The sequence below is a fragment of the Macaca mulatta genome, chromosome 10, assembly GCF_049350105.2.
Source record: "Macaca mulatta isolate MMU2019108-1 chromosome 10, T2T-MMU8v2.0, whole genome shotgun sequence".
Classification (NCBI taxonomy): Eukaryota; Metazoa; Chordata; class Mammalia; order Primates; family Cercopithecidae; genus Macaca; species Macaca mulatta.
In genome coordinates this window covers 3,842,989-3,854,516 of record NC_133415.1, presented here as the reverse complement: position 1 = coordinate 3,854,516, position 11,528 = coordinate 3,842,989, and the positions used below count along the sequence as shown (strand labels likewise).

The 11,528-nt window shown below is 55.2% G+C and overlaps 1 long non-coding RNA gene across 1 annotated transcript; it reads right to left on the bottom strand.

Moving 5' to 3' along the window:
* Nucleotides 1-678: 678 nt before the first annotated feature.
* Nucleotides 679-10,942, bottom strand: LOC107000697 (uncharacterized). The gene is made up of 6 exons (XR_001447829.3): nt 8,715-10,942; nt 7,026-7,163; nt 6,740-6,820; nt 4,134-5,297; nt 2,115-2,619; nt 679-735 (listed from the first exon to the last, which is right to left on the bottom strand). It is a non-coding gene; the product is annotated as an uncharacterized LOC107000697 (long non-coding RNA).
* Between the last annotated feature and the right edge of the window lie 586 nt (nt 10,943-11,528).

Genomic DNA, 11,528 nt, shown 5'->3' with positions numbered 1-11,528 from the left:
CTGGAGCCTCTAGAACTACGGGAAATCAATGGCTGTTGTTTATCGGCCCCTAAGTCTATGGCATTTTGTTATGGGAGCCCCAACAGTCGAAGACAGCCTGGGATGGGTCATTCCTTCCCCCTTAAAGGTGTAGATCTTGCGTAGAAGTCCCTGGGCTGAGGATTGCAGAAACCACAGTGCCCCAACCTCAGCAAAGGGGACACACACGGCCACCCACCCATCCCTGGCCTTCCCCTTCCCTCTGCCTGCCCTTAGGTCTGGCCAGGGGGTCGTGCTGGCCGGCCGACTGTGGTAGCCCCATTCACCATGCCAAAACCAAAATGTCAAGAGACCGGAAGGGACAGCAGTGAGGCTGACCCGGAGCAGGCTCTGCCTTCCGGGCCTCCTGCGTGGTTTATCTTGGCCAGGTCCCTCGCCGTGGGAGGACATTACCAACACGCCTCCTTTGAAACATCACCTGAAGACTGAATCATTTCATCCCTTATTTTAGCCAATATCTCAAAACCCTGGAAAAGAGTTCTAATCAATAGGCTGTGAGGATGATGAAAACCTATTACCAGGAAAGAAACACATTATTAGGAAGATCAAAGGACAATAGAGCTCTAAGAGGAGGAGGTGGGGGTGTCTGGGCCTCGCCGGGTCGATGTGGATGAGAGAGCCCCGTTCTTTTCTTCCTTTGAGAGGATCACGTTTAAGTGGACTCTCTTTTATGTACATTTTCTTCCATTTATGTCTCTGAAGATGAAATCAAGAATTTTTGTTACATTATGTATATGCATATATACGTACAAGTCTGTAGAACCCATAAGCATAAGAACATTGGAGTGGGTTTTTTTTGTTGTTTTTTGGTTTTGTTTTTTTTTTACCTTTTGGCTCGCAGATGTGTGAGGACATCTGCTTGCCTCCCAGAGCTCTGCGCATGAGGACACAGGGACAGACCTAGCCATTCTTCGTGGCTGCACCCTCACGGTGTCCACCCCACATCCTCTAGAGTGTGGAGGGAACGGAGTGGGCCAGCAGCAACCCTGCACTCAGAGTGCGCTGTGCCAGGGCCTCCTCCTGGCTCTCCCATGCAGCTCCATCCTGTAGCCTCAAAACCAGGGATTCTCGAAAACCCCCTGCAGGATCTAGAGATGAGCAAGCTTGGGTCTTCCTTGCTCCCGAAGGAGGGGTGCAGAACTCATGTGAGAACCGGGCTTCTCATCAGCCCATCACGGCCTGAACTCCTGGTAGAAGATTTCAGACTCCAGATCACCAAATTCTAGGAGGGGGGTGGGATGGGAATATCGATTGATGGAGGACAGGAAGAGGAAGGAGGCCTCATCCCCCCTGAGAAGTTGAGCAGGGTTTGCAAGAGAAGAGGATGCTTTCTAGAACATTGAACAGGGAAACAGAGTTCTGGAGGGAGCCACGAATTCCCAGGTTTACCACCTGCGCCATGGCTGGACTGATGCTTAGAGATGCCACATTTGGCAAAGAAAAATACAGGATATCAGCTAAATTTGAATTTCAGATAAAAAATAATTTTTAAAAAAGTGTATCTCTGTTAGAGGCACACTGGTGGTAAAAAAACTACTTGTTCGCCTGCCGCAGTGGGTCATGCCTGTACTCCCAGCACTTCGGGAGGCTGAGGCGGCCTGATTACGAGGTCAGGAGATGGAGACCATCCTGGCTAACACGGTGAAACCCCATCTCTACTAAAAATACAAAAAATTAGCCGGGCGTGATGACGGGCATCTGTAGTCCCAGCTACTTGGGAGGCCGAGGCAGGAGCATGGCGTGAACCCGGGAGGCGGAGCTTGCAGTGAGCCGAGATCCCGCCACTGTGCTCCAGCCTGGGCGACAGAGCGAGACTCCGTCTCAAAACAAAAACAAACCCAGCAAAACACCAAAAAACCAAAAAACATAACTACTTGTTATTTATCTGGAATTCAGATTTAACCAAGCATCCTGCATTTTATTTGGCAGCCCCACCTGTGGCCGCTACTCCCAGCTCTTCATCTCACCAGTCATTCATTTATTCACCAATGAACTTGGTGGCTTACAAAAGTTCTCTAATTTGATAGGCACAGGGCCAGACTGGGGAGGAAGGCGGGGTCCCTGTCTCTGCTTACGTTCTGCTGTTGGTGGTCTGTTAGAGCATTTGTCTCTCACTGTGCATTACACAGCAGGATCACCTGGAGGTCTTGTGCTGTTGGCAGGACAATGGGCTTCCAAAAGTGTCCAAGTCCTAATCCCTGGTCCTGTGAACATGTGACCTTACACAGCAAAGGGGACTTTGCCGATGTGATTCAGTCAAGGACTTTGAGATGGGAAGATCGCCCAGGTGTGCCCACCCTAATGACACGGGTCCTTACATGGGTCAGAGGACGATATGACGATGGAAGGTCAGAAGACACGGGGCTGCTGGCTTTGAAGGTGGAGGAAGGACCGTGGGCCAAGGAAATTAAAAAAAAAAAACAAAACACGAGGAAACGACTTCTTCCTTGCAGCACCCAGCAAGGAACGCAGCCTCCCGACTCCTTGCTCTTAGCCCAGTGGGATCCCAGACTACGGAACTGTAAGGTGGGGAGCGCGCGCACTCTGCAGTCACTGAGTTTGTGGTATCTGCTCCAGCAGCTGCAGAAAATGCACTGTTACAACAGATTCCTGGGCCCCAGCACCTGATTTCTGAATTCCATAGACTGCAGAGGGGCCTGAGAATCTGCATTTCTAGCACACTCCAAGGTGAGGCTGATGCTTCCGGCCGGGGACTCCCCTTTGATAACCTCGACCCAGAGCAAAGGTGTTAGAAAGGGGCAGCTGTGCTCCGTTGTGCAGGGGACGGAGGGGATGACGATCCTGTTCTTGGTTGACAGCAGCCCTCCTAGTGCTGGGATAGGATTCAGGGTTCCTGGTCTGCACGATATGGAAGGGCTGCTGCAAGGCCCAGGCGGGGACATTCAGTCCCTCCAGGTACCAGAGGGCCTTGTAGGGACCACCTCATTCTCCAGCCTCATTTGCAGACATGGCCTCCAAGTCCAGAGAGTGGGAGGGACTTATCCGGGGCCCCCTGGACAGGCGGTGCCAGCGTCAGCACCAGAGTCTGAGTGATTCCATTCCAGAGACTTTTTCTAGGCCACCAGCAAGAGAGAATGGAGCTCCAGGTATGCAGGGAGAGAGAGCACAGGGAGCCTAAGTGCTGAGGACCCTACAGCCTGCAACGTCTCGGCCACCTGCCGGGCAGAAAGCACAGGGTGGGTGGAGGGAAGGCTCTCATTGTTCCTCAGGATCCCTGGCAGCTCTGGCACGGTCACCTGTAACTGGGACACAGCTCAGCCTCCAGTTCCAGCCCTGCCTGGCATGTAATGATGGCGGAGAACAAGCAGCAAAGTGGCAGCAATTTGTAAATAATTATGCCCCGTGAGAAGCCCAGGCTCCCAGAGGGAGTGAACTGCCCAACGCCAGGCAGTGGCAGGTGGTGGAGCTGGGGGCACCACTTGGGCCACCCATCCCACATCCGGACTTCCTGCCCATCCCAGCAGCCCTCGGATGGTGGCAGGGAGGACAGGTTTGGCCGCAGCCGCACACATTTCATTCTCGTCTCCTGCCGATCTCATTCCCTCCCCTGCTGGGCGCTCCTGGCAGTGAATTTATATATAACACGGTGCCCGCCCCTCCCAGCCCATTCCAGGAGAAGCCTCTTTGAAGGCAAAATAGATTCCAGAATGATTGTTCACTAAGAGACATTCATCAGTGAGATGTCCTCCATAAAACTGAAATATCATGAAATCGCACGCGCATGGGCCAGGAGCTGGGCAGCGGCCATATTTCAGCACAGAACATGGGCCACGCAGAATACAAGCGACTGTTTTTGATAAATTAGACCCCAGTTTACACTGTTACTTGCTTGTTGGAGAGAGTGAAATGGCCATTCAATCAACATTCTGACTCCCAGGAAGGCAGGGACAGCGGCCTCATCCCCAATCAGTCACCGGCACGGCCGCGGGCTGGCTCTCGGAAGGGCCTGGGCCCACTCCTGGCGCCCCGGGGAGAGCCAGACTTGAAACAGCGTGTCAAGGTGACAAATGGCACCTGGGAAGTTTCCAATCATGGGAACGGGGCCCATGTACCAGAGCCCATCCCTAGCCTACCTCCTCAGCCCTTGGCCTTCCTTGGAGGATCTCCTGGCCGGGGAGAAGGGCCGCTGGCTGGTGCAGGCACCCGAGATGTGCCTGTCCTCTGGGAGGAGGCAGCCATGTCCATCAGGCTCTGAGCCTTGCTTGAGCACTCATGAAGGCTGTGACAGGAGACAGGGTGGATAAAGAGGGTGGCTGTAATCTGCGCCTCCTGAGCTCCTCGGGGCGATGTGCTTTGTCTCCTACAAGCCTGAGATCTCCCTTAACCACCCTGCAGAAGATGAAACAGCATCTGCAGGCCCATCACCTGCCTGAGGCCTCATCTGGATCTGGAGGCAACTCTGGGATCCAAACCCAGGTGTCCTTGAATTAGCAGCCAAACCCTAAACGGCCCGGCCTCAGCTGACCCACACTTCAGTTATGATCTAAGTCACGAACGTGGTCGCAGAACTGGATCTAGATCTAACGAAAGCAGGTTCAACAGCCCATATTTGCGAACACTTCCCGGTGGGACGGTCTCTGCTGAGCACTTGGCCGCCTTCACCCCACTCAGTCCTGTCGAGACTGAGACTCCCGGTAGGCTGGAGAAGCAGCCAGGCTCGACACAGTTGATGAACTCGCCCTGGTCAGGAGTACGTGGGCAGCAGAGTGGGGCTGGGGACCAGGTCTGATGATAGAAATGTCTCTGCCTTTGACCACACTGCACCTTCTGCTGCCGGTAGGCCCCAGACTCCCGGATGGGCACGGCTGAGTCCCTCTCCCAGATGGAGATTTCCATTTGCAGTGGCGAGAAGGGGCTGTGCGGACCCCAGTGCACCCACCCAGAGCTACTGAGGGTGCAGACACGGCACCCATGACAGGGGTTGCTCCTTAACAAGGCGGCTCCAGACACGAAGTCGGTACCTGGCGAGCTGCTCTCACCTCTGATTTTGAACATGCTTTATAGACATCAATTAAGTATTGATTGATAAACGAATGCATTAAGATCCTGAGAAATGACTCCAGGCACAAAGTAATGACTTGTTACTGTGAAAAATACGGCTTGGAGGCATGGTGATTTCTCACCCATCGATGGCCCCTGGTTCTGCACTTGCTCTGGGCAGGAAATAAAAACAGGCAGAAGCGGGATTGGCTGAGACCTGCAGAGATGGGATTTTGAGTTTTGGAGAGGCACTGGACCTGTGGAGTAGAGGAGAGTAGCCTCCCGCTGCTGACCAGCTGCTGATCAGACACTGCACTGTGGTGTCTATCCTCCACACCTCTCGCCTCTCTGCCCGCTCCCGCTTTGCTGGTGACCTCTCTTCTGCCAGCCTGTCTGGGGGTGAGCCTGCCGCAGGCTGCCTGGCTCTCTGCCCGTGTCCCTCCACATCCACCATCTCCCTGTCCCACCTTCGCCCTGCCTCCCTGCAACAGCCCTCGTTGGGGAGGGTCCAGCCCAGCCACCCTGCCTTCTGGGCTCCGTGCTCTCACCCACCAGAGCACCATCTTCCTGGAGTCCACCTCTTGCTCCCTGTGGCCCCCTGGGCATTTCCACCCAGCGTTCATGCTAGGCTCGCCCTACCTCCCTGTCCTGTCTCAGGTGAGAGCCTGGGAACTGCCAACGGCTGTTGGTGTCTGCCTGCCCGTCCCTCCCTCCCTCCTCCCGTGGCCAAGGACCCCCTCAAGGGCATATTAGTTCAACACCTGCCCCTCGAGGGGTGCTGTGCCGTGCATTCCACCGGCAGTGGCAAGGGGGCGGGGGTGCACGGTGAGGGTCCCAAGTTCTCCCGGTGGCAAATGACCTAATCACAGGAACCTGTGGGAGCCTGTGGGAGAAGCAGCCACAGATGTGAACAGAGCAACTGGGGTGGGGCAGCCCCCAAATAAGGACTCACAGATGCGATCAGATAGGGGTGCAGTTCCCAAATTAGGACTCGTGACATGATCTCCACTCCCCATGGAGTCCCCACAGGGCACGCAGGCAGTCGGGCTGAGCTCCCAGGAGGGGAAGAGGCCCTGCTTACTCTGGCCGTGGCCTCCCTCCCTCCTGCCTTGCCAGCCCCTCGCCGGCCTGGGGTCCTGGCACATGTATGCCGGTGCAGCCCTATCTCCTCTGAACTCCCTTTTTATTCCTTTCTGTTGACTCAGTGCTCCCTTCCCTCTGGGGCCATGAAAGGACCCTTGGGCTCTGTCCTCTCACCTCCTCCCAGTCTGTCTCTGTCTCCCGTAGTGATGTCATCATTGGGTGGAAGCCAGCCTTCTGGGGTGAACCCAGGTCCCTGCTGCCCCAGTGTCTGGTTACCCTTTGCTGGACACCTCCACTCACATTTTCCCAGGACAGTCATCCCCCTAGTCCTGGTCCCTGAAACTGGGGAGAGCACCTTTCCTGGCAGGTGAGGCCCGAGTGATTTAGACCTGAGCAGCTCTGGGCATTGCACTCCTCCAGCCACAGAGATGAACCTGAGGACCGGGGACACAGAGGGGACAGAAAACGTTGGCAGGGACCCTGGCTTTCCCTCTGAACTTGTTACTGAGAGGACAGAAGGTCCCTGGCTCCTACTGCTATCTTGTCAGTAGAGGGCACCCAGACACCCTGCACTGGGAGCTGGAAAGACAGCCTGTGTGCCTCCGTCAAGCCATACCTGAAGCCTGGTCTGCACTTGGACTTGTCACTTCTGTGGGTTGACAAAGGCCCTTTTGCCTTAGTGAGTTCTCAATTGCACCTGTACGAGTATCGGTTAGTACAGGCCACCTAAACCGCAGACTTGCAGGCTGGGAAGGAGCCTTACCTTACCTCCTCTCCTCCACCTGCCTTCCAGAAGTACCTCCGCAGCTGAGGCACAGCTCCAGGGAATGGCCAATGGGGACAGACCATGGGTCAGGACTGCCTTGGGTCGGGACCTGGGATCTTGCTGCAGCTCCCCTGACCCGTAGAGAAACGCCTGGCCTGTGCAGACGCCCAGCAACCACGCTAGGAGTGGAGCTGGCCCATGTCGAAGGCCCCCTTCTGCTGTGGCATTTCCTGCTGCTGGAGGAATGAATGTCAGCCGGTGCTCTCTGTCTGGTCTGAAAGGTTGATGTGAATTGTGCACTTGATTTTGGCAGCTGACTTCGCTGATTCTCCAGCCCTAATTGTAATGAGCATGAGCATGAATGTCTTGAAATATAGACACATACGAGCTGCCAAATACAGTGAGTCATCATATTCCCAACTTTCAGGCAAGCTTGGGTGCCAGGGTAAGCGACCTACACATCAAAGAGATGGAGTCCTGGCTTCTGCGGGCGGGGCGGGGAGGGCGCTGGGGAGCTGCTGGCTCTGGGGTGGGCGCGCATATTCCTTTCTGTCAGATCAGAGGGTGCCTGAGAGGTGACAGAGACGGGGCTAGTTAGTCCTGTGAAATTCGAGATGGGCCTGGCAAATCATCTTAATAAAAGGCTCTCTGAAGAGAGTAATTGGGGGAGTTGGGTGGAGTCCCCGCAGCTCCCACAGGTTGGCAGATGCCGAGGGACAGGCGAGCCTACCACTCCTCGGGGAGTGCAGGCACGTGTGCATGAGCGTGAACACGTGTGTAAATGTGTGTAGTGTGTGCATGTGTTGTGGGTATGTGTGAAGGGTGTGTGTATGTGAACGTGTGTGTTAGTGTGTGCATGTGAGCGTGTGTTGTGGGAGTGTGTGTGAAGGGTGTATAAACGTGTGTGTGTATGTGAACGTGTGTGTGTTAGTGTGTGCATGTGAGCATGTGTGTTGTGGGAGTGTGTGTGTGAAGGGTGTATAAACGTGCATTTGTGTATGTGAACGTGTGTGCATGTGAGTGTGCATGCCGTGGTGGAGTGTGTGAAGGGTTTGTGTATGTGAACGTGTGTTAGTGTGTGCATGTAAGCGTGTGTGTTGTGGAGGTGTGTAAACGTGCACGAGTGTATGTGAACATGTGCACGTGAGTGTGCATGTTGTGCGTGTGTGTGTGAAGGGTGTATGTGAACGTGTGTGTAGTGTGTGCATATGTGTGTATGTTGTGGGTGTGTGTGTGAAGGGTGTGTGCATGTGAGCGTGCATGTTGTGGGTGTGTGGAGGGTGTGTAAGTATGCAGGAGTGTGTGTGTATGTGAACGTGTGTTAGTGTGTGCATGTGAGCACGTGTGTTGGGGTGTATGAGTGTGTGCATGGAGGGTGTATAAGTGTGCCTGTGTGTATGTGAATGTGTGTGTGTTAGTGTGCGCATGTGAGCGTGTGCTTTGTGGGAGTGTGGGAGTGCATGTGGAGGATGTATAAGCGTGCATAAGTGTGTGTGTGACTGAGCTTGTGTGGTCCTGCACAGTTGCATGTGCTTGTGTGCTTTTGCATGTGCAGGCATGTCTGCAGGTGCCGTGTGTGTGCTCACCAGGGACTCTGGCCCATGGGTGCATGCGTGTGATGTGCATATTCAATGTTGGGGAGACTCTGGACGCACTGATCCTCCTGTGAGCTTCTGCACTGCAGCCTAGACTCTGGGTGTGCCCAAATGGGTGAGGAGGGCTGCAGGCACAGCTACCGGTGCAGGTGTCTGGAGCTGTGGCCCCACTGGTCTACACCAGGGTCCTGGGAGGGCCAACAGGGGCACGGCTCCCCTCCTCGACTCACAACTGTGTCCTGTGAGGCTGCTGCATGGCTGGCTGTCCCATCCACCTCCCTTTGTCCAGCCTGTGTCTTCTCCACTCTTGCTTGGTGAAACCTGCAAGGCCTTTGGGAGCTCCACCTTCTCCATGGCATCTTCTCTACAGGCCTCGCAGGCCTCTCTGCAGCCCAGCCACGGCGCTTGGCGTCCTATCAGGCGCTCTCCTTCTCTGCTGTAACAGGGACCCTTGTTTGCGGGGCTGTCCCTTTGTGCCTGTCCATCACCTCCCCCAGGGCGGGGTCAGCCAGCACCTGGCACCGAACAGTGTGCACTGCAGCGTCGATGCTGAGGACGAACCTGGCTCTCACACCCTCCAGATGGCGGTGTGATTTTGAGGACTTGGATCTCAGCCATCCCTGGGGCAAGGGGGGGCTTTGTCACTCTGAACTGGGGAACTCTCTCCCTCCTCCCGCCCAGCTCTCCAAGTGACCCTGGGCAGGTCCTTCCTTGGGGTTGCCTCTGTAGGATTGAGCTAGATGCTCCCTGAGTTCCCTCTCAGAGAAGCTGGGTTATGCCTTAACTTTCCCCTGGAGCTTTCCAGAGCCCCTGGATCCTGCCAGCGTCACTCCCAACAGTGGCCAGAAGGCGGAATGAGAGTCCTGCTGCGGTTCCTGGACCTGACATTTCAGGAGATCCTGGGCAAACCCCACAGCCCTCACCTCATTCCTCTCAGCCCCAATGGGGTGTGAATCCTCCCAGCTGCCCCACAGAGCCATCAGCAGCTCAGATTCCCGAGCCAGCCCCCATGGAGCCAGCGAGGAATCCGGCGTCAGTTCCAGTCCTGAGGAGGATGAGGGGCAGGCTCATGGAAGGAAGGAAGGATGGAAGATGGGATCTGGGAGAAAGGAGGGAAGGGGAGCTGGGCTCTGGGGCTTTTGGCTTCTGCAGCCACTTGGACAGAGGTGAGAAAACTCAGAGAACAGCGTGGTGTGGAGTCCATGGTCCACTTTGGGACACTGTATGGGACTGTCAGATGTGTACCCCAATTCTCAATCCCCCACTTCTTCAGCCACAGAGGTGGCCACATGCCATGCCCAAGAACTACTCTGCCAGCTCCCCTTTCAGAGGGTGGCAGCTATAGAGAAATCATCAGAGCTATGGGTGGGGAAGGGCCGCCTGGGCAAAGTCCCCTGAGGGCTGACCAGGCAGGACTAACCTCCTCTGCTTTCTGGTCTCACCTTCTTCCTGCTGCCTGGAGCAAGAATGTGACTGCTGCAGCTGGTGACCAGAGGTGACGTGGACAACGGCCCATGTGAAAAAGGTCAGAACAGAAAAGATGGACACAGCCTGGTCCTGGTGACCATGCAGTGGCCAAACCAGACTCTGACAGCTGGTCTCAGACTTTTCTACAAAAAGAAAAATGAACCTCTTTGCAACTCAAGACCTTGCGTTGTAACTCAATCTAATTGAACCTGATACAGACCTGTTCCTTTGGAGGGCCTTGGGACACACAGAGGGGGTATCGCAGACAGGACCATCGGGAGGTGGAGAGGCTAAGATGCTAGCAAAGGGCAGTCCTGTGAGAGAGAGCCCTGGAGGGTGGGTGACAGCAAAGCTGACAGAGGGGGTGTTTTAGGAAAAGCTGTGGGATGCTGCATGTCACAGGAGAGTAGATGGCCTGTTGGATTTGAAGACACTGAGGTCGGGACCCGACCTAGGACAACTTTGGGCTGTGAGGTAGGGACCTGGGGTATTGGTTATTAAGGGGAGAGAAGGAGCCTGCAGTCCCCGTGAAAATGCTTTTGAGAGACGGGAAGGAGCTGGAAGGGTCTGATGTAAGGATGCTGAAGAGCAGCCTTGGAAGCCCACAGAAAAGACGAGCTTTTAGAAAATAATAAGGAAGGCTGGTGCAGAGGGTGGGTCCTGGGCGCCGCAGCGGGATTGGCCTCTGGTCGGAGGGAGCTTGGGGTAGGGGAAGATGTGAGTGGGTTTGTACATGCACTGCTGTGAGATGAGGGGGTTTGTATTAGTCAGGGTTCTACAGAGAAACGGAGCCAATAGGATAAACGTGCATAGGAAGAGATTCGTAAGGAGATATTTCATGCGATTCTGGAGGCTGAGAAGTCCCACGATCTGTTGTCTGCCAGCCGGACACCCAGGAATGCTGGCAGTGCAAGTTCCAAGACCTGAGGGCAGGGATCCAACAGTGTGGACTCCAGTCACAGCCTGAAGCCCTGAGAACCCGGAGTACCAATGGCTGGAGAAAATGCACGTCTCCCCTGGATCAGGCAGAGAGAATCCAAACTCCCTCCACCTTTTTGTCCTATTCAGGCTTCCACAGATTGGACGAGGCCCACCCACCTTGGGGAGGGGCCACCTGCTGTGTTCAGTCCACCAGTGCAAACGCTAAGCTCTTCCAGAAACACCCTCACAGACACCCGGGAAGTCACGTACCCACTCTCCGGGTGCCCTGGGGCACAGGCAAGCTGACAAGCCGGTTACCCCTCAGAGCTCCTGCTGCCTCGCCTGCTTTCTCTCGGAAACGTGAAGTGTGGCCTCAGCTGAAAGTGAGGTGAGCATGCGAGTGTGAGTGTGAACTTGTGTCAGGGTACATGTGCATGGGTGGAGTGTGTGTGCGTTTTACGACGATGATGGAGCCCAGTGACCCATCGTCCGTGGGGTGTCAGAGCCTCCTAGGATGGCCACACTGAAGGTGCGGAAGGAGGCAGCTGGCTCAGCATCAGATGTTTCCAGCATCCGCGGGAGTGAGCCGGAGGCTGGTGGGTGGTTGTGATGTATTTCTTTCGGAATGGATCCTGCAGATTCTTCTCCCTCCCAGT